General features: G+C 44.3%; 1 long non-coding RNA gene across 1 annotated transcript in view; it reads left to right on the top strand.

Moving 5' to 3' along the window:
* Window positions 1-15,451: 15,451 nt before the first annotated feature.
* The window catches only part of LOC146007194 (uncharacterized), a 65,400-nt gene continuing 57,972 nt past the window's right edge, over window positions 15,452-22,879 (top strand). The window contains exon 1 of the long non-coding RNA XR_014444274.1: window positions 15,452-15,539. This is a non-coding gene — a long non-coding RNA (uncharacterized LOC146007194). The remainder of the gene's footprint in view (window positions 15,540-22,879) is intronic.

Here is a 22,879-nt window from a genome sequence, read left to right as displayed (position 1 = left end):
CTGAGTATTCCAGTAAGCATACCTGCCATGTATCCTGTTAGATATTGCCAGTGTCAGAGAACCATTGCATCTAGGGTTACCACCTAGTCCCTTTAATTCCGGACACATGTTAATTACACAGGTTCTGTGGCAGTTTAAAATCAGGTGAAGTGGAGTCTTGAAGTCAGCCAGCCACAGAACCTGTGTAATTAATATGTGTCCGGAATTAAAGGGACTAGGTGGTAACCCTAATTGCATCCAGTCTCTGATATCTTGTCTGTGTCCAGCATATGTGAGTTTTTGGATTTGTATTATAAAGGACGTGAATCCTGAGTTCAGTCCTTGTCTGCAAGGTTGCATGCTCTAGTTTATGTTCATGTGCAGAGCCTAGTTTATCTTTCTGTTATCTAGTCAGTGTATCTCTTACTAGTACCATGACTCAGTTGGGACATTGTGTCACTGCAAAAGACCAGGTGGCATCTGAGTATATGGTGGAGCTAGTCTGCCTGGATAGGTGTTTATTAGTAGTATATGCTAAGACTTTTTCAGGTTCCAGCCGACTCAGGGTATAGTAAGTGTCAGACTGGGGCTCAGGTGCTGCTGTGGCCACAGAAGCACAAATCAAGCTGTAATCAACACCTTGCAGACCTGCCAGTCAGAGCAAAGGTTAACTCTGAGGTTACCCCAGATTATCCTAAAAACAGTGTGGTGTCGTTATTGAAGTCACAGTACTTGTATGTTATGGATATTTTTTTTACTTTCTTTAAAGCTTTATATAAAACCTTTAAAAAAATTATTATAATTTTTTAAAACTTAAAAACTGGAGTGGCTGGTCATTGGACAGGCACTTCATTTGCACTGGAGCGAATGGAAACTGGACAGGTATGTTGGCATCACTCAGGTTGATGGACACTGTACTGATGCATCAGCAGCACTAGAGCAGAGCCACACTGGACAGGTTCTTCAGCAGTACTGGGGTGGATGGAAACAACTGGACAGTTTTTTTTGGCAACACTGGGGTGGATTGACACTAGACAAGTGCTTCAGCAGCACTGGAGCAGATGTACACAGCACAACCACTTGTATGGACACTGCCCCACTTGTCTAAAGTCTGGAAATCGCACAGCCATCTGTATGGAGTCCAGAGTCTTTAGACAGATTACAGACACTTAGGAAAACATTTTTTGCAGAGAGTAGAGGGTTTAGGACTCCCCTTCAAACTGCAGGTCCTGGCACTTTATTAGATGTAGTTATATATAAAATAAATTAGAGTAAAAATGATCTGCTGCTGCAGGTGTTTAGTGAGTCTGCTATAACTCACAATAGAAGTGGAGAAAGAATTGAGAGTTTATACACCATGCGCTGCTAAGTGGATATGATATTTAGAGTGAACCCCGCTGAATAAATGTACACTGGACACACTATAAATTGTTTTAAAAGTTTATATATAAGGAATCAAATGATTAATACCACATCGCAAAAGACATTTGTAATAGCACAGATAATTCATACAAAAATATTAAAACAAAAAAATGGCAATAGAGCATAAAAACAAGAAATAGAAAGTAGTACGTTTGTAAGGTAATCTCCGTATGGGTCAGAGCAGTAGGTTAGTAAGGGGATAAATCCGGTCACTTGTTGGAGATAGCATGAAAGTCGGTGTTGGAAGAATGCAAGCTGCTAGCACACATATAGCCAGTTAGCGAGTAAAGCCCCGTACACACGGGGGAGATATATTGCACAGCAATATATTGCTAGCAATACATTGCTGAGCAATATATTGCTCAGTGTCTCCTTTTCATCAGCGACCAGAGATGGTCGCTGATGACAGGGAACCTCTGCCGCAGAGGTAATCAGCTGGTCGCAGGAGCAAGCTCCTGTGACCAGCGATTAAAATTGGGCTGACAACAGGAGTGCGCACCCGGCGATTTATCGCCGGGGCACACTCCCATCACTGGCAATATGGTCGCCAGCGACCATATTTCCAGCGAATTCAGCCCCTATCGCCCCCGTGTGTACACAGCCATAGCAATACATGCATGAAGCAGTCAGGCACGTGTGTAAATGCAGCAGTTATTGCAGTAGGGAATAATTGTAAAGCTCACCCTCCGTTTTGTGTTGTTGTTTGGCAGAGGAGAACAGGGAGCCGGACAAATCGACGGCTCAAACCCTGTAGTGGTAGCAGTGAGTGAACCCAGATCGGTTTTCCCCAATGGACAGGGGCAGGCAAGTGGTTGTCTTTCCTGCTGGCGGTGGTGCACACAGCTGCTGCCAGGTGAGAGCGGTTCCGGGAGAGAGGGCGCAGCAGACCAGCTGTGTGTCATAGAATAGTGACCACAGAGAATTCCAGCATAGAACGGAAGTGACGTCAACGTGTTTTGTTTCTATGACAACCAGAAACTTTTTTTATTTTTATATTTTTTATATGAATTATCTGTGCTATTCCAAATGTGTTTTGCGATGTGGTATTAATCACTTGATTCCTTAGATATATAAACTTTTAAAACAATTTATAGTCTTTCCAGTGTACATTTTTTCAGCAGGATTCACTCTAAATATCATATCCACTTAGCAGTGCATGGTGTTTAAACCCTCAATTCTTACATTACAGACACTTGTATGGACACAGCACAGCCATTTATATGGAGTTCAGATTGATATGGCAGCAAGTCACCACAGCATGTCTTCATACCTCCCAACATTTGAAGATCAGTAGTCGGGACGCTGCTGCTGCTGTGCGCCGGAGGCGCGTCCAAATTTTCGGGGGGCTTGACCTAATTTGGGGGGGTGGCCTATACTCGCGGCTCCCCGCGAGGCCACGCCCCCATTTTGCCGCTATGGGGGCATGACCCAGAGGCTCTGTGAACCTCTAGCCATGCCCCCAGCCCCCTGGCTGCGGGAATAGACGCTGTGCGCATGCGCACAGCGTTTATTCCCCGCTGCTTAGCAGCTGACAGGGGGGGACTCCCAACAGCCCCCCCACACCGCGGGACACTGCCGCCCGCGGGTGGGACATCGGGACAGGCCCTGACAATCGGGACTGTCCCGATAAAATCGGGACTGTTGGGAGGTATGTGTCTTCTTTATAATAGCAATATATTGCTCAGTTTCTCCTTTTCATCAGCGACCAGAGATGGTCGCTGATGAAAGGGAACCTCTGCAGGCGGTGTCGTAGAGGTAATCAGCTGGCTGGAGCAAGCTCCTGCGACCAGTGATTAGAACGGGGCTGAAAACGGGAGCGCGCACCCGGCGATTTATCGCCGGGGCACACTCCCATCACTGGCAATATGGTCGCCAGCAACCATATTTCCAGCGATTTCAGCCCCTATCGCCCCCTTATGTACACAGCTTTAGTCTGGCAGGAATACCCAAGCCATGACTTGAGTCATAGGTGCCGATTCTGTGGGTGCTCAAGGGCCTGAGCACCCATGAAAATTGATGAGCACCCACGGACCCAAGTCCCGCTGCTGGGCCGCTGTATTAACTTGCTAATTTGCGGCTGCAGCACCCGCATCGCTGGACCCGCCGCCTGGGAAACAGTGTGCTGGGATGGCAGGAAGAGTGTATTCCATCCGCAGAGGAATAGGTGGATGTGAGACATGTGCTGTGCACATAGCGCACACTGACAGAGTAGCTCAGCAGCGGCCCTTCCACCCATGTCCCACCACACTCCACCTCTCTCATTGCCGGCACAGGTACTGTGGGGGCATTTATGTACCTGCACTGTGGGGGCATTTATGTATTTGGCACTGTGGGGGCATTTATTGTATGTGTTTGGCACTGTGGGGGCATTTATGTATTTGGCACTGTGGGGGCATTTATGTATTTGGCACTGCTACCATAATTTGAATATTGGAGACAACTGTACTGCGTAATATAAATTGGTATTTTGTGGCCATGCCCCTTCCCCATGAAGCCACTTCCCTATATTTTTGGCTTGAGCACCCACCAGCAAAATCATATATCGGCACCTATGACTTGAGTAGGCTCAGATCAAAACAAACACAAACATACTGTACTGTATGACACAGTATACAGTACTTTAAAACAACTAATTTAAAATTCTATAAATAAAATAACCCTTTATATAACATACTGTATATTTTATTTCAATTTGTGGTTTTGCAGAGTTCTAAGGAAATAAACCATTTTTCCAACCTTCACTGTATCTTGCATAGTATCAAAGCATAATGTTATTCTTAAGGATCAGCATTCCCTCTATAGAACACAGTCTTGGCTTGACTACACCTGCATAATCAATAGTTCAAGCCTTATCTAAGTGGAATCTAAATGTACAGCTTACCTCTTCATTAACGAATCAATGTACTGTTGTCTAGACTTGATCTTACAACCAATATCAAAATACTCAATGTTGCTACATTGTATCATTGTTCCAAGTAAGCTTTTGCTAATTTAAAGAAATCTATTACACTACAGTATGGCTAATGTATACTATATTCAGAAATGTAGGGTCAGTTGCTACACAGAAATTGATTATTCTGGCTGCAATGACTTTATATAAAACACACATTAATTACAGTCAATGTTGTCCTTATGTGTATTAACCCTGCTGTTCTGTGCAGGTCTATTTGACCCAAAAAAAAAAAAAAAAAATCTGTGTCAGTTTGTTATTTATGTAATTATTATTTCCATATCTTATGATTTTTACACTACTGTGCAAAAGATTGGGGTGGCCCAGACAATTTTGTGTTTTCCATGAAAACTGGCTTTTATTTATCAAATTAGTTGCAAAATAAATAGAACATATATTCAATACATTGGCAAGGTTAGAAATAATGATTTTTTATTTGAAATGAATTTGTAAAGGAATGATCATTTTGCAGCAATTACAGCATTGCAGACCTTTGGCATTCTAGCTGTTAATATGGTAATCCTGGATTGGATTGGCTTGATGAACACCTCTTGCGGTACCATACTGTCAAGCTGCTCCCACAACAGCTCATTGGGGTTGAGATCTGGTGACTGTGCTGGCCACTCCATTATGGACAGAATACCAGCAGTCTGCTTCCTCCCTAAATAGTTATTGAATAGTTTGGAGGTGTGCTTTGTGTCATTGTCCTGTTGGATGAGAAAATTGGCTCCAATCAAGTGCTGTCCAAAGGGTATGGCATGAACTTGCAAAATGGAGTGAAAGCCTTCCTTATTGAAAATCCCTTTTACCTTGTACAAATCTACCACTTTACCAGCACCAAAGCAGCCCCACACTATCACATTACTGTAACTACTCCATCCTTGACAGATGCTGTTAGGCACTCTTCCAGCATCTTTTCACTTGTTCTGCGTCTTACAAATGTTCCTCTGTGTGATCCAAACACCTCCAACTTTTATACGTTTGTCCATAACACTTTGTTCCAATCTTCCTCTGTCAAATTTCTGTGTTCTTTTGCCCATATTAATCTTTTCATTTTATTGGCCAGTCTCAGATCTGGCTTTTTCTTTGCCACTGCATAAAAGGAGTCCTCTCTTCACTGTAGATTTTGACACTGGTGGTTTACCGATACCATTTAGTGAAGCTACCAGTTAAGGACCTGTGAGGCGTCCACTTTTTCTGGCAATTTTGAGAGTATAATCTAACCCACAAATGTTATTATCCAGATACTCAACTAGCTCAAAGGAAGGCCAGTTCTATAGCTTCTCTAATGAGCAGACCCATTTTCAGGGTTTTAAAGGGTTTTCTAATCATCCATTAGTCTTCTAACATGATTAGCAAACACAATGTGCCATTATAACATTGGAGTGTTGGTTGCTGGAAAAAGGCCTCTACAGGGGCGTAACTAGAACTTAATGGGCCCCATAGCAAAATATTGAAAGGGGCCCCCCAGGGACAATGTCGTGAGAGATAGGGAGCGAAGCAATAGGAGAGAGGGAAGGAGCGATAGCGATGGGAAGAGAGAGAAAGAGAGAAGGTGTGATAGCGACGGGGAGAGAAAGAAAGAATGATGGGAAGAGAGATACATTGAGGGGTAGAGATATATAAGATATAATTGTGCAATAATGCAATAAAATAAATAAGATGTCACATTTATTAAGATCTTATGTTACCTAAGAAAACCCCACCTGCCCCCATGCCACTTTATGCATGAAAACAGGATTTGCTGCAATATCATGGCAGCGGCAGCAGCACGGAAGGGACACCAGCGCTCAGCAAGTCCACTCCTGCAGTCAGTGGACGGGGCCTCGAACTCTGAGTGTGGGAGTCCCTTCTGTGCTGCTGCACTGTCCTGATTTCAAATCACTTACCCTACTCCTTTCCTGATGTAGACTCACTCCCCTCCTGCGCTCCGCTCTGCTCAGTCCTGCCCCCCTGGTTCTCCTTCACTACAGACATCATCTCCTCCGCCCCCCCCCCCCCCAGTGCTAACCTCACCTTCCCGCTTGTGCCGATCTGCGCTGCACGGGGAGTGCCTCTTGAGTGTCACTGACACTGGGACTGTTGCTCTGATGTAACTACTGAGTGCAGGGGGAGCTGCGGGCCCCTGAGACAGGCCGGGCCCCATAGCAGCTGCACCCCCTGCACCCTCGGTAGTTATGCCACTGGGCCTCTATACACCTACTGTATGTAGATATTCCTTTTAAAACCAGATGTTTGCAGCTAGTACAGTCATTTAACACATTTACAAAGTATAGAGTGCATTTCTGATTAATTAAATGTTTTCTTTATTGAAAATAAACAGTGCTTTTCATAAAAAAAAAATTAAGGACATTTCAAAGTGACCACAAACTTTTGAACAATAGTGTATTTTTTTTTTTTTTGGGGGGGGGGGGGGGGCGGCAAAAAATACTGCAGATTATCTTTGGATAAAAAGATATTTAATACTAGTCCACACTTACAAAGGTAGACGATAAAAACAGCATGATAGATCTCCCCACAAGAGTAAACCGCTGTATCAGATAGAATAAGCAGGCATGGCCACAGGTCCACCAACCAGTCCGGAACAGGGGATGGATTCCTCATCTGCACAAGCTTTCACCTGGACATCGCGGTGCTGCAGATGAGGCATCCATCCCCTGTTCCAGATAATCTGCACTATTTTTTGTCTTCCATTCTACCACCTCTATCACTTATATTGTGAGAACAGGTGGTTATCGTTCAGGTGTTGAATCCTGTCAATTGAGCTAATTCAGTGTCCTAGCAGTGAAATATGGTGACTGATTTTATTTGCTGTGTAAAAAAGGCTATACATTGGGCGCTGTGTGTTAAACACCTATTTCATTGTATTTCCACTGTGCATGGTTCTGTCAAAATCATGTTCATAACCTGGTCTGTTTGTGTTGTGATTTTTGGTCACATTTTTCCAAAATAGCACCCTATTTAATTTGCGAATTGTATACATTTTAATGGGAAACATCTGGATGCACATTGAAGTGTGTTGAAAAATTGACAGTTCAGAATGTGGGATTTTCGCGGCAAAGTTTGATTTACATTAACTTGCATTTTATTAAGTTGGTGTTTTCGGAAAAACATGCAAATTTGGCTGTTCTTTGCGTAAAAATTGCAAAAGTTGGCATATCTCATCCCATTAAATGTCACCCACAGTGTCAGTTCATTGGTTACATTTGGATTGTAATCTTTTCATGTTTTCATTCATTTATTTACATAACGACAAAAAAAAGTAAGTGATAGGAAAGACAATAAACCAAACATAATTTTGGGATTTATTGCAAATAAGGTGCAGTGGATACCTTAGATCAACTTGTGAACACATACACTTGCAAATGGAAAACAAACCAATGGCCACTGTTAATATTTTATAATATCAGTGATATCGGTGCATACAATGCCATTGTCCTATGGACTTCCATAAACCCCAACTGGAACAATAAGAAACTTCCCAAGATTTATTTTTGGATGAGCCCCACATTTCCTCAAGACAATATATGTCATGGACAGTAGAGTTATTTAACATTATGAACATATAATCAACTCATGATCCTCAACCAGGAACTTCGGCTGGGAATGTCAGATGCAAATTTTGACCATCCAAAATTATAATAAAACTAACATTATATGTACCAAGTGTAATAAACATGAGGCGTGGCCACGGCAGGACGTGAGTAAGGGCGCGAGTTCGAGCTCCCCTGTGTCTGCTGCTGCTTATGGAGCCCTCCCCTATGCTCGGTTGAGCCTCCCTGAAAATAAGTGACCCAGCCCAGGATACACTGTTCCTTCACTGCCCCTGATTCTCGTGGTGAAGCTTCTACCCGTGGAGTACCTGGTGGCGCGGTGCCTGTTGGGTGAGATCCCTGTATTGGAGATAGCCGGACGTGACGACCGTGGTGACAGAGTTCCCCGACAGCTATCCAGCTCTCCGTCAGCCTGGGCGCGGGTGAGTGACGCGCGCCGGGCAGCGCCACAGCACAGCGCAGACGACGACACAGGAGTGTCCGGTCGGGGCGGGAGTGCTACCCCTCAAAACAGACCAAGTCAGCGCGGTCCCAGCGGCCGGAGGCATCTAGGGTAAAAAGCCGGAACACTCTTTCTCTCTCCGCTACCTCCTGACAACCCGGACACGGGTGAGAGTCGTGCCGGGTGACACGGTCCGGAACATCCCCTCCTCCTCCGCCTATCTTGCTAGCCCGGGCACGGGTGTGAGACGTGCCGGGTGATATAGTTCGGAACATCCTCCCCTCCTTTGCCTTCCCCTGCTACCCCGAGCACGGGTGTGAGACGTGCCGGGTGACACAGGATAAAGACCTGGCAAGCTGCGGAACAAATACACACAGTGCTAAGTCTCTTCACAAGGCACATATAGTGTAACGCAGGAGGGAAGAAGTAAAGGTACTTGGCTGGAACTCCCTGTTCGTTTTATATTATATTACATGAGAGACGGCTGGAGCAGGTAAAACAAGTATTGCTTTTTTTGTTTCTCTTTTTCACTGACTGTTTATGTAAATGGTCGCATATCCCATAAAGTGGACTGCCGTATAGCACCAGGTGGGAATTCTATATATCCCTGGACACCGCAGAAAGTAAGGTGAAATATTTGGGCCTTGTACAAGTAAATTGTGTTATCGAGTAGAGGTATCTGGGGAGGTCGTGCAGGGTGCTCTTTATTAAAAGTGTGACTGTAACATCTGAAGATGGGTAAAACGGGACAAAGTGCTGTGGCCACACGGCTAGAGAAATACGCCAGACTGCAAGCAGGCAGTAGCTCACAAACCAGCACCCCGGTTACTACCCCGGTAAAGGAGAGCAAAACCCAGCAACCCCCAGAGGTAACTCTGCAACAGGTATTGGAGGCCATTAACACCTGTGAGACCCGTCTCCTAGAACAAATTAATAAAGTGCAAAGCGACATTATGCTCCTTAGGAATGACGCACAAAAAATCCAGGAGAGGGTTACGGAGGCTGAAACCAGAATAGGGGCATTGGAAGACACAGTTGCGCCTTTGCAGGCTCAAGTCAAAACCTTAACGGGACAAATGTCAGATATGCGCCATAAAATGTCCGATATCGAAGGGAGACTTAGGCGCAACAATGTGCGCTTTATTGGATTTGAAGAAAAAGCAGAGGGGAATGCCCCGGAAAAATTTCTGGAGGGATGGTTGCTACAAAACTTTGGAGACAGGGCCTTTTCGGCGCAATTTACAATAGAGAGAGCACATCGGATCCCAGGTCGGCCGCCTCCCCCAGGGGGTCCCCCACGCACCCTGATTGCAAAACTCTTGCATTTTAAAGATCGGGACTCAATCCTTAAGTTGGCGCGAGATAAAGGAGACCTCGAATTTAATGGCAGGAAGATTTCGATGTACCCAGACTTCCCCATTGAAGTGCAAAAAGATCGAGCCAAGTTCAGAGACATTAAAAGTCGCCTTAGAGAACTCGATCTCAAATATTCAATGTTATATCCATCAAAACTGCGGGTTATCTCGGAGGGTGCTACAAAGTTTTTTTTCTACCCAGAAGAGGCAGCACTGTGGCTAGATAGCACCTTTCCGGGCAGAAAACAAATATTATCAAATGCGACCTGATAGAGTAATGACCGGGGCGATGTGAATATGTGCCGTGTGGCAATTAATTTATGAAAAATTGTATACATGCCTTGGTATGGGATGTGGTAATATAGGCTGGGGAACTTGTTTCGGGGGGTGGGGTGGGCGGGGAAAGGTAATGAAAAAGGTATAATCCTATGTTGGTAAGCAGGCAGGGGGGGGCAAGAGCGGGACTCGGTGGTGGCCATTAGTTTTTTGCCTCTGGTATTATAATAACGGTATAAGGTGGTGGGTGCGGGGGATAGGTATGCCTAAGGGTACAGGTTATACAGGGTGGGGGAGGGGGGGGGGTAATTGTAAGTGTATTTGTTTGTGTATGTCTATGTTCGTTCCTGGAATGTCCACACCCGGACCTAGGCCCCTAAAGGGATCCTATAGATTCCCACATCCCAAAAAAAAAAAAAAAAATGTACTATGCTATGTATATTGGTAGTCAATTATGGTTAAGATATTGACCTGGAACGTCCGGGGACTGAATGATAAAGTAAAAAGAGCTTTGGTGCTTAGACAGTGTAAAACTATGGAGGCAGATATTATCTGCCTGCAAGAGACCCATTTAGTTAAAGATCGGGTGATTTCGTTAAAACGGCCCTGGATTGGTCCCTTATACCATGCGCCCTTCTCCTCAGGGGCAAGAGGGGTAACAATATTGGTGAAGAAGGCTTTGGTATTTGAATGTAGAAGGGCTAAAATTGATACAGGAGGAAGATATATATTTTTGGATTGTAGCATAGAACAGATAAGTATATGTATTCTCGCAGTATATATCCCTCCCCCTTTCTCCTATGAAGTGGTAAAAGCGGCTGTGGAGTTTGCGGCACAGTACCCTGATAATATGGTGATTTGTCTTGGAGACTTTAATAAGGTGTTGGCACCCAGACTGGATAGGTGGAACAGATCGGAGGAAGAGATATCCAGGGAGGGAAATAGATTCGCTGAGTTTATGAAGGAGGTGGGATGGCGGGATCCATGGCGGATTAGGAATCCTGACCTCCAACAATTTTCATGCTATTCCTTTTCACATAGAGCCTTCTCCAGAATAGATATGATCTTGGTTTCGGAAGGATTACTTAATAAAATCTCTCAGGTAGAATATAAACCCAGAGGGATCTCAGATCATTCGCCCCTTGTTATCCAACTGGACCTGGATATCCCGGTTGGTTACCGTCATTGGAAACTTCAGCCGTATTGGCTGGCTCAGTTGGGAACCCCGGAAGAGTTGGATAGTACGTTGGCAGGTTTTATGTTGGATAACAAGGGCTCAACTCAAGCTGGATATGTATGGGATGCCTGTAAAGCCTTCATGAGAGGGTTCTTTATTAAAAAAAATCGCCTTTTTAAAAAAAAACACATAGAACTAGGACTTTAGAACTAGAGGGAAGAATGACTGCTTTAGAAAATAATTTTCTTGTAAGTAAAACCGACGAGGCCAGGTCTGAGTGGTTGAGGGCACAGAATGTGTGGTTGGAGTATATGCAATATATAGCATGCCGTAAAATGGCAATTGGGGCTCACAAATGGTACTCCGAAACAGATTGGGCGGGGAAATTTATGTCCTACTTAATTAAGCAGGATAAACCCTCGAATGTTATCCCCATCATTAGGAACGAATCCGGTGTAACAGTGACAGAAACCCCCAAAATTGTGGCAGAATTCGTGGCATACTTTAAAGAAATTTATCGATCTAAAATACGATGTAGCGAGGGAGAATTGGAGGAATATTTGGGTAGAATTGATCTGCCACAGCTGTCCCCAGAAGCTAGGGAATATTTGGACTCACCAATAACTCAGGAGGAGGTGGTTTCAGCGATAAAAACACTTAAGGGTAATAAAGCCCCTGGGCTCGATGGGATTCCTGGAGAAGTATACCAGAAGTATATTAAAACATTAGGTCCCCAATTGCTGGAGGTTTTTCAGGATATGATTGGAGCTGGCTCAATTCCCCCTTCAAAGGCAGAGGCAACAATAATTATGATCCCCAAGGGTGGTAAAGATCTAACAAGGGTCGAATCCTATAGACCTATATCACTCATAACAACCGATGCAAAAATATATGCGAAGATCCTCGCGAACAGATTAAGCCAGGTGATTAGTCAGATCATTCACCCTGACCAGACGGGTTTTATGGCAGGCAAGTCCACCATGATAAATTTGCGTAGGGTCTTCACATATATTCAGTGCATAGAACAGAAGAAACTGGATGCTGTGATAGCCTCATTTGATGCACAGAAAGCATTTGATTCGGTAGAGTGGAGGTTTTTATGGGGGGCATTGAAAGCATTTGGGATTGGGGAGGGATTTATTAATCTAGTATCTCGGTTATATCAGACTCCAAGTGCCCGGATGTCAATTAATGGGTATACATCCCCCCCCTTTGTGCTGTCCAGGGGTACACGGCAGGGGTGTCCCTTATCCCCACTGCTGTTTGCAGTGGCCATGGAACCCTTGGCGTGTATGCTGAGATATGCCCTAAAGGGGAGGGGGTTGGAAGGTGGTACCGGAAATAATTTAATATCATTGTATGCCGATGACCTCCTGGTGGGAATGATAAACCCCCAGGAAAACCTTTCAGTGGTAACCAAGATTATACGAGGTTATGAGGAGTATTCAGGATTAAGCATGAATTGGACCAAATCCCACCTCCTACAAATAAGTAATAATGGAAATAGCCTACCTTATGATAATGTCCAGCTGCAGAAGGTGGATAAGTTTAAGTACTTGGGGATATGGGTTGCTAGAGGGCCACGGGATTTTATTCAGGATAATATCGTGCCTTTTATGGAAGAACTAAGGGTTAAATGTAGATGTTGGGTCAGGCTCCCAATCTCCCAAATGGGGCGAGTTAGCTTAGTAAAAATGGTTATTTTACCGAAATTCATATATATAATCCAGCAGTCTCCAGTGTATATAAGAGATGACTATTTCAGGAAAATAAACAGCCTAGTTTCATCATTAATATGGCGAGATAAGAGGCCTAGAGTCAGGTTGGAAATTCTCTGCAGGGATGGAGACAATGGGGGGCTTGCCCTGCCTGATTTCAGGACATACTATATGGCTGCTCAATCTGTCCATTTGTGTGCATGGATCAGGCAGGAGGAAGCATCCCATGAATTATTACATCTTTTTGAAACTGTGGACCCGGAGTCGACACCCCTGCAGAGTTTGTTGGTGAAAGGTCTCCCCAGGAAATATCCCCCAATTATTATACAGGCTGTTAAAGTGTGGAGATGGGTCAATAAAAGGTGTAATGCGGAGGGATTGGATCCAGACACGCCAGTTTTTTTCAATACAGACAGTCAATGCTATTAAACAGCAGCAAGGAGGTAGGAGATGGGGGGCATACGGGATAGTAACAATGGGACAGATATATTGTGAGGGAAGGGTGAAATCCTTTGACCAGTTGCAAAGTGAATATCGGATTCCAAGAGAAATGTTTTTTAGGTTTCTTCAATTACGGAGTGCCCTGAATCAATTTAGTGGTAACGAACTGGTGTGTATTATGGAGTCTCCTTGCAAAAAAATTATTAAAAAACTGGGACAGGGTAAGCGATTATCTAAATTGTATAATATCCTACACTCATATGCTCAATCTGAGGAATTGGAGTCGGTACGGGCAAAATGGGTTGAGGATATGCCACAACTGGAGGAGTTAAGTTGGAAAGGGGCCCTCTCTGTTCATAAATTGGCTACCAATTCAATAAGAGTACAGCAGGTACAATTTAATATTCTGCATCGGATATACATTACCCCAGTGAAGTTAAAAAGATTTAGTGGGACAAAATCTGATAAATGTCCTAAATGCGGGGAAGATGAGGCCGCATTCCGGCACCTACTCTGGAGTTGTCAAGTAGTGGCCAGTTTTTGGGATAGGGTAATTCAAATTATGGTCCTGGTAGGAATTCCTAGAGCCCAATTAAACGAAGTAAATGTATTGTTAGGGGTATGGAGGGAGGGCGCAATGCCAGGCGATTTGAAGCAAATAGCCAGGAACCTTTCTGCCCTGGCAAAAGTAATAGTCGCAAGATATTGGATGGCGGCCAATGGCCCAGAAGTGGCAGAATGGGTGAATCTAGTAAACTCTACGTATGACCACGAAAGATACTTATTTGCATCCCGGGGGAACCCACAGAAATTTAAAAGAATTTGGGGGTATTGGCAAAGATCTTCATATTATAAGTTGTCGTAGGGTAATTTAGTATAGGAGTGACATAATGGCGATGAGTATGTAACTAGGAGGTGACGAAGGGATGATTGTGGGTAACAGAGCGGTAACACATAAAAATAATAGAGATAGAATCATGGATTGAACAAGCACTATAGTGATGATAAACATAGGAGTGGAAGTGAAATAATTTATACATTTATAATACTGGTGTGTACAAGAATTGAGAGATACACTTTATTGGAGTTTTTTGAACAAGCACTATTGAGTTGGGGGAAAAAAATATGAGTGGAAGGGAAATAATCTATACATATATAATATTGGTGTGCTTAAGACTTGAGAGATATACGTTATCGGAATTTACACAAAAAAAAAAAAGTGTGGGAGGGATGGGTACGGACGTGATATCAGTGGGCGGGATGAGGTCGGGGCGGGTGGGGAGGGTGGGGGAAATTGGTTCATATACTATATATAATACACGTGGGGTGGGTAGAACTGTGTATATAATCACATTGGTTGTATAAGGGGATGTTTCTATTCGCTGTAATTATGTACCCTTACCCTTTGCCCCCGCACATGAAGTAAGAGCTGGTTCTTTGTATCGTACATTATGATGATGTGGGCTGTATTGAAAAGTAAAGTTATGGGGGGGTGGGATCTGGGGGATGCTGAGGGGGGGATGGGTGTGTTAGGTTTACAGGAACGTATATGTCAGGTATTGTTTGTGGAAATGTATGTCAATATGCCTAATTGTATGTGAAATTCTTTAAGCAAAGTGATGCTTTTTTATATATGATGTGTGTTGGAAAAAATTAAATAAAGACTTAATTACCAAGTGTAATAAACATATTTCTAAATCCCATGTAACATATTGCCCAAATTGTGCAAAGCAGTAAATACTTATGTAAACCAACTTTACAAAAATGTTTGTAATTTTTATTTCGGTTTGTTCATCTGAATGTTGATTTACTGTAATAAAAGCTTGGAGAATATCCCTTGTTGTATATTAATGAAAAGTGTAATTTTGTGATATGGTTCATATTGACCTAAATAATACATGAGTATACAGTAGTAGACCCGAGTAGTAATAGCAGGGTTAAACCACCTGTAAAAGCTATGGGAGCAGTGTATTAATCAGATAACGTTCTGTTGTTTTTTTTTAGATTAGTTAACCAATGGGGAACATGGAAGGGTTTTTTTTGAGCTTGAGAATCTATATTTGGATATATGATCCTGATGGAATCCTCTTCAAATCATCCCCTATCTTTCTCTTTTGTTTGTTTCTCCCTGTGTCAGATAAGAAGAACCAACCAGATGCCATATGAACAGTAGAGTACTGCCTGGATTACATTGTAACTGTCATTCTGGGACTGCATTTTGCAAGGTGGGTCATCCATTAGTCATAATTAAATAGAGTAGGCAGAAAGGCAGAAAATATCTACTGGCAGTCCTGATGAAAACTGGCTAGCTGCCAGTTGAAATGGCTGTTGGGTCTGCCACTCTATGCCTATATGATGTAACATGACTTACCATGTTCTCATTGCCGCCCCTGCAAAATCCCGAGTTTTTCTTGCCGGATTTTTGGCGGGGCACAGAGATTCTCAGCTCAACAGACCCCCATCATACTGCACCTCAGACCCAGGAATTTCCTGTGTCTGCCCCCTTCACACTGCTTTACATGGTCTGCCTTCAAACAAGTGTGTGGAATGTACTAGCAGCTTTGATTGGAAGTTGGGACATTTGTACAAATTGCTGTGATTGGCTGTTTTTAAAAATGCTTTAACTGGCTGGCTAAAGATGATGTCATTTTAAATAGGCCCTTTTTCACCAGCACACTGCATAGATTTTATCATGGCTATTACAACATTTATTAAATATGAATAATAACTCCAAGACATTTATGTTTTTATGTACATATTTTATTCATATGTACATTAAAGTGATTTTCACTATATACGTACTTGTACATAGATAAACAATTTGTATGTCAAAATATATGTAAAATAATATAAAACTGTATCACATTTAAATAATGCCTAACATGCAGGGGGATATTTACTAAAGGAAATTTGTAAAAAAAAATAGGTGTATTTGTATCCAGAAATACACTTATTTTTGACATTTACTATCCCGAAAATATGGCAATTCGTAGTCGTATTGATGTGCTAACAATACGAATACGAATTGCCGTATTTTCAGGTTAGTAAATGTAAAAAATATGTGTATTTCTGGATACAAATACACCTATTTTTTACAAATTTCCTTTAGTAAATTTCCCCCTAAATCTGAACAGACCAGCTGAACAGACATACAGATGGAGCCGGGCTCCCTCTTGCTGGCGAATCGCCAGACTGTCACTGCTGGCGATCCACCAACAGCCCGGCTCTCCATCTGACTGAGACGCGCGTGCGTCTCAGTTTCCGTGCGGTGGGGCGACGGGACCCTGTCCGTCTCCACTTCAGGGAGACGGACAGGGTTAGGGGGGTGCGGGGAGGCAGTGGGGACCCCGGGTGACCGCCGACAAGCCGGCGGGGACCCGGGGGAACCGTGAAAAAATGGACGTGCGCGCATCCCCTTTCGTAGATACAGATGGCGGGTGGCGGGGGATGGTGCCTGGCATCGCCATCGCCATCCCCTGCAAAGACAAGCCTGGCTCCATCTGTATAAAGAAAATACTGTAACCAGCTTAAACAGTTTTACAACTCTTGGTAACAGGGGTAGTAAAGGCTTTGGCCATATGCAGGCTGCTGTTCAGTATGTGGAGCAGCTGCAAACTCAGGTACACGCTGAGTATTTGCTGGGTGTACTGTGGCAGCAGAAAACTTAGGGGCCTGGCTTGGATTTGATGGTGGGCGTGCAGTACCAACTGAATACTCAGGGGCATGGGGAGGATTTGGTGGTGGGTGTGCAGTACCAACTGAATACTCAGGGGCATGGGGAGGAATTGTGGCACTGGTGGAGGCTGTGACACACTTGTTGCCACCATGCTTCCTTGGGCTGGGGGGTAAAAATTGGGTTGCACTCTGCTGTGCATTTGATAACTACCCTCAAAAGAATTATGTGGTGGCTGGGGCTGTGCATAGCCTTGTGTTCTACTGAAAAGGCTATTAAGGAACTGCAACTGAGTTTCTCTATTTTCAAGATTTATACGCTCATGCATACCAACAATTGCTGAAATGAAAGAGTTCTGTAGATCACGCTCATTGTCCATAAATCACTGGAGGTGTGCATTTTCGTGCGCTTGCATAGATTCATCCATTTCCATCAGATGCTCCATCATTACGGCGGTCATTGCCTTTGTGGCTTGTTCCATTTTTGTTTCCCGCTTCTTCCGTTGTGGAACATTATAAACTATGGGAAGAATAAACACAATACATTAGTACAGTAGCCTACAATGTTAATGTTTCAGCACCTTTCAAATTTACATTTTTGGTGGCCATACACTAGGAACCCACCATAAGGACTGCATACCAGGTTCAGGCATTGTAATCAATGTTTCTGACAGGCCTATTCCCTCCTGCACAATAGCTACATGCTGCAACATTTTCTATGCTTATAAACTGTGGACTGTGTTATATTGGTATGTGGAAATTTAATACAAAAACTTACTGCGTAACTGTGGACGTGTAGTATCGGTTTGCTGTGTCGATTCATGGCCAGCACTACTACCTTCAGCACGGTGCCCTGTTCCAGACACAGATGGGGACGGTGATGGTGGTAGCTGGCCACATGGCGGTGATTAAGCTTCAACCACTGTGGAAGTCTGCGAGACAACTGATGTTTCAAGGCCTTCATCTTAGACTGAGCAGGCATCCATTTCACTATCTATGACCTCCAGATCAATAGGTGTTGCTGCTGCTGGTTCTGCATCATTATCTTCACACTCACTTGCTGCACTGGCAGCAAAAGTGCTGGAGGAGGAAAGTGATATGGGGTTAGCCAGTGCAGAGTTCCCAAATATCACATTGCACTGGTAATAAAATGCCCAGTCCATGTGGGCCCCACCACTCTTCCTCCTATTTCGGTCATAGACCTTAGTGTACTGCTTCCGCCGGGCTTTCAGTTTGTTCACCACCTGCTGCTGGGTTTTGATGATGCCACGGGCAGACAGGATTTTAGCGATATTATAGTACACTGTGGAGTCCTTCACTATGCCGGTGACTTGTTTTTTAATCTCCTCCTCTCCTCTCACAGCCAGCAGCTCCAACACTTCATCATCGATCCAGTGCACCATTTCTGCCCATCTCTGCATAGCATATAATGGATGTCACATATCACATGATTACATCCCCCAATGTTTTTTGGCAGCATGTGTGAAAAACATGGGTCTGTGCCATTCACACTGCCGTACATCCGTGTATTACTGAGGAAAATCCCTGAAAAAACCTGTGTCAAATTCCTGGGGCATAGCACCCGGGAATTTCTAAAAGACCCTTTCACACAGAGACGCGGCACAGGAATTTTCTGCTTGCCCCGAAAAAACTCAGGTTTTTGCGGCAGTGAAAATGGGTACTTACTTCTAAATGCATACATTTTTGTACCTTTAAAACTGTGAGTGCTGGTTCTTTCTTCGCGGCGGCAGCCACCAGTTGGAGAGGAGACCCGGCTGCGGTGGTGAACGGGGGAGCAGAAGTCCAGGCGGCAGCAGCCTTTGACCGTGTAGGGAGGTCATGCACTGCAGACAGCCTCCCGCCATCACCCGCTCACTACTCACCACCCACCGGGACTTCCCACCCTCCATTTTCCGCCACCCGCCTTCCGTAGTTCTCCTCTCCCCTCTCCAGGGACGGAACTACCATCCGCCTGGAATGCCAAAGTTCTTTTTTTTTATAATGTGCACGGGCAGGGGGTGTAAGCGTCCTACAAAAGCGGATTGCCCCAGCTAAAAGCCGGGACAGTTTTCTGGTGGCCTGGACCCATAGCACACTCTATAGGCCTCTCCCACACAGCTGCTACTACTTTTGTGTACTACTAGCTCAGCAGCACTGCAGCAGCGCAGCCGTGAGAGAGGCTCTGGAGGGAGGGCGGTTGCTGCTGCAGGGGAAGGATCTGACTGGCTGGCCGGCCACAGAGAGAGAGAGACCTCGGACCCCCTCAACCTGCAGCTCCTCCTCCTCCGAGTCCAGGCTACCTGATCACAGCAGTAGTTGGCAATGCCGGCATCCCTACATGCGGCCCCCCGGAATGGTTAGGAAAGGCATAGGTGATTACAGTGGCTGCCACGGCTGCCCCCTGCATCCATCCCCACAGCTGTCAGAACCGACGCGGAGATGTTCTGCCTCTGCTGAATAACCCCAGGCCTGCTTCACAGTCTTGCAGGATCTAGCATACGTGCTGCTGCAGGCTGAGAAGAGGATGCTGCCAGGGAAAAGTGCTGCTTGAAATGTTTGTTAAAGTGTTAATGTCTTGAATAGGCTAATTGCAGCCCCACCCCCATACCTCATGAATGTCCCCTGCCCGCTGATCGTCCACTCTATAAAGTGTGTGAAAATAACTACTGTATGTATATATAACCCTACGCAGTGTAACCTATGCCCCCCATGCCTTGCAGTGTGACCCTAAGTGTGTATGTGCTGGAGCAGTTAAGTGTGGCGTAATATTATGAAATTGGCAATGTGCTGTGTGGTGTAACATGCAAGGGGAATGGGGGCTGTGTTTTACGGGCTGTGCATTACGTTGTGTGGAGTCATGTGCATCGGGTATTATGGTAGCCACTCCTCTAGCTTTGTGTGACCACGCCCCCTTCCTTTTGCTTATCCATACCCCCACTTTACTGCCTTCCTTCTGGTGTACCTATGGATTCACTTAACTTGTCTTGACAAAGGCCCTATTCGGGTCGAAACGTCGACTTCTAAAACGACCACTGAATAAAAGTAACTGACTTTCTGCTACAATGGTGAGTGCCTCCGCTTTTGATTAAACACTTGGAATTATTATTTGGCCATCTTGCCGGGATGACCCTTGCTGTGCACCCCTGTTTACTCACTGCTTTTGGATGTGAGTGCTGAACTCTCTGGCTATATATATATATATATATATATATATATATATATATATATATATATATATATATATATATATATATTGCTGCTTTCTGTTTAAATTACATTACTACGTTTCCAAATAACATTTTAATGTTGTCGTGTCTTTTGTTCTTTTTATGTGAATGGATTTACCACAGGTTACAAGAAGAACAGTAATGGTGCTATTGCACAAATAGCCCAGTACCTGCAAGTGGGAGGAATGACAAACTACATTTGGAAATATACTGTAGTACTGAAGCAGTTCAAAGAAAAATAGTTGCTCTTTTGACAGTGAATAAATTAACATTCAATGAATGCATAATCCGTTCACGCGATGAGAGTTCTGACAGCAATTCACAGAATCACACCCAATTAATTTAATGAGAGATCGGGAGTTAAGTTTGCAGAAATGCACTGTTCTGTATTTAAACTGAGTAAATGCCAGCACATTTTAATCAAACTCTTAAGCCAGTAACTCTGTAAAATTTTCTTCTGGATCACACATTGTTCTACTATCCATTACTGTGACGTAATACGAAGCTTTAGATGTATTCATGCATCATTTTAATCCTTTCAAACTTACCTACTGTAGCTGTGTTATTAAAAATGAATAAAAGGAAATTGAGTGGTAGTAAGATGTAAGCATGCTGTTCTTTAAGCCAGAAATGTATTTTAAATTTGTTTTACCATGTACAGTATAGGGTCTTGTGGTGCACTAACCTCCTGAGTAAAATACAGTCAAATGTCTTGTGAGATTCAACCTATTGTCATTCACAAAGGGAAATGCAGGTAAGGTTAAAAAGATTAATGCAGATGAATCATACTTGTCTACTTTTTTTGTTCTCTGGGAGAAGTCAGGAGAGAAGACCAGATACTACTGCCAAGGCAGGTGGAGTGAGGCTGATGTCACCAAGCCCCGCCTCCATGCCAGTCAAACCCAGCAATTTCTGGGTCTGCAGGTTGGGGGAGGGCCTAAAATGCAGTAAAATTATGCAATTCACATAATCTTAGCCACACCCCCACACCCCAGACCCGCAAATTCCATTACTTGGTGCAGCAGGGAAGAGAGATGCAGAGGCAATGTGTGAGACTTGACCACTTTCCGGGGGCCGGGAGGGGACCCAATTTTTGAGAAGGTAGGCAAGTATGAGATGAATCTGCATAGGAGTAAATTTACTAAGATTGACGTTCTATTGAAGATAGGATGTTGCCCATTGCATCCAATCAGATCCTGGGGCTGATGTATTATGCCTGGAGAAGTAAAAAAAAAGTGAAAGGTAATATGCAGCAGCCAATCAGCTCCTAACTGCTATGTTACAGACTGGGTTGAAAAATGACAGTTATGAGCTGATTGGCTGCTGCATCATCACCTTCTACTTTATAAATTCACCAGGCTTAATATATCTGCCCCTATATCTATTATCTTCTAGAATATGCTAAATAATTAGGAAGTATAATGTAGTTGATTGCTATGGGCAACAACCCTACTTCAATAGAATTTACATCTTAGTAAATTTACCCTATAGAGTACACCTGTCTGCAAATTGTGTCAAATAATCTGCTAAAATAATAATCCTAACTACTTAGTCAGGGCCGTAACTAGGGGGGGGCTGGGGGGGCACGCGCACCGGGTGCTGGAGGCAGGGGGGCGCTGGAGGCAGGGTGTCGCTGGTGTGAGCAGCGGCAGCAGCGGGGAGCTAGCGCCACAGACATAGATGTTTGTCTGCGGCGCCACTGCCACATCAAAGATGGCCGCCGCCATGAAACAACAGACAGACACTAGAGGTGCGCTTGACCTCTAGTGTCTGTGATAAACACAGTGCGCGCCCAGCGATACACGCTGGGGCTGGAGTCTGGACAAGCCCTGCCTGTCTCTTCATGGGGGAAACTACATCTCCCTCCTCCTGCAGCAGGCACCCCCTTCGCCCTGTCCCTGGATCCACTGGCTACCTGGACACCCTGCAGCTCCCCCCACAAATTGGTGAGTGCCCAGGGATTGACCCCCTGACCCCCCTGTACTCCCTTCCCCCATGTGTGACCCCTGTTACCCCCTTCCTCTGTGTCTGTGACCCTATCTGCCCCAATTTCCCTGGTGTCTGATCCCCTCTTCCCCATATGTGTGTGTGTGACACCTTTTACCCAAATTAAAATGTGTAATGGGCATTACGGTGTGTGCTATAAATTGTAATGGGCATTACGGCATGTGATATTATGTGTAGTGGGCATTACGGTCAGTGGCATTATGTGTAATGGGCATTACAGCATGTAATATTATGTGTAAGGGGCTGAAAGGATTTATGCACCATTTTGTATGTTGTTCTCCATCTTGTCTCAAATTCTTTATAGTGAGTGGAAAAGTACAAGTTTCTATTCTGCTTTGTGACAGTCTGCTGCTGCTCAAGGCTGCATTGCTCAAGGTTATTTCCTGTAAGATGTATTTCATATGTTTTCTACAAAAACTGTCTGTTCTCCCATGTCCTTGTATGATAATAACATATATCCCCTAGACAGTAACTGGAACTCCTCCCTGCTACACCCCTGTATCATCCAATCATCTCTTGTCGAGCCCATGCATGCTATACTGTATAAATATGCTGTATGTGTAAACAATAAACCAGTGTTGTACCTTGCATACATGATGGTCTTCTTTTCTGATCAGCATATACAGGGTTAACACTCACGGAGCTCTAAGGGGGGCCAC

This window comes from Crinia signifera, chromosome 6, assembly GCF_055691185.1.
Source record: "Crinia signifera chromosome 6, ASM5569118v1, whole genome shotgun sequence".
Taxonomy (NCBI): Eukaryota; Metazoa; Chordata; class Amphibia; order Anura; family Myobatrachidae; genus Crinia; species Crinia signifera.
The sequence above is the reverse complement of the archived record's forward strand: the minus strand, read 5'-3'. Positions and strand labels throughout refer to the sequence as shown.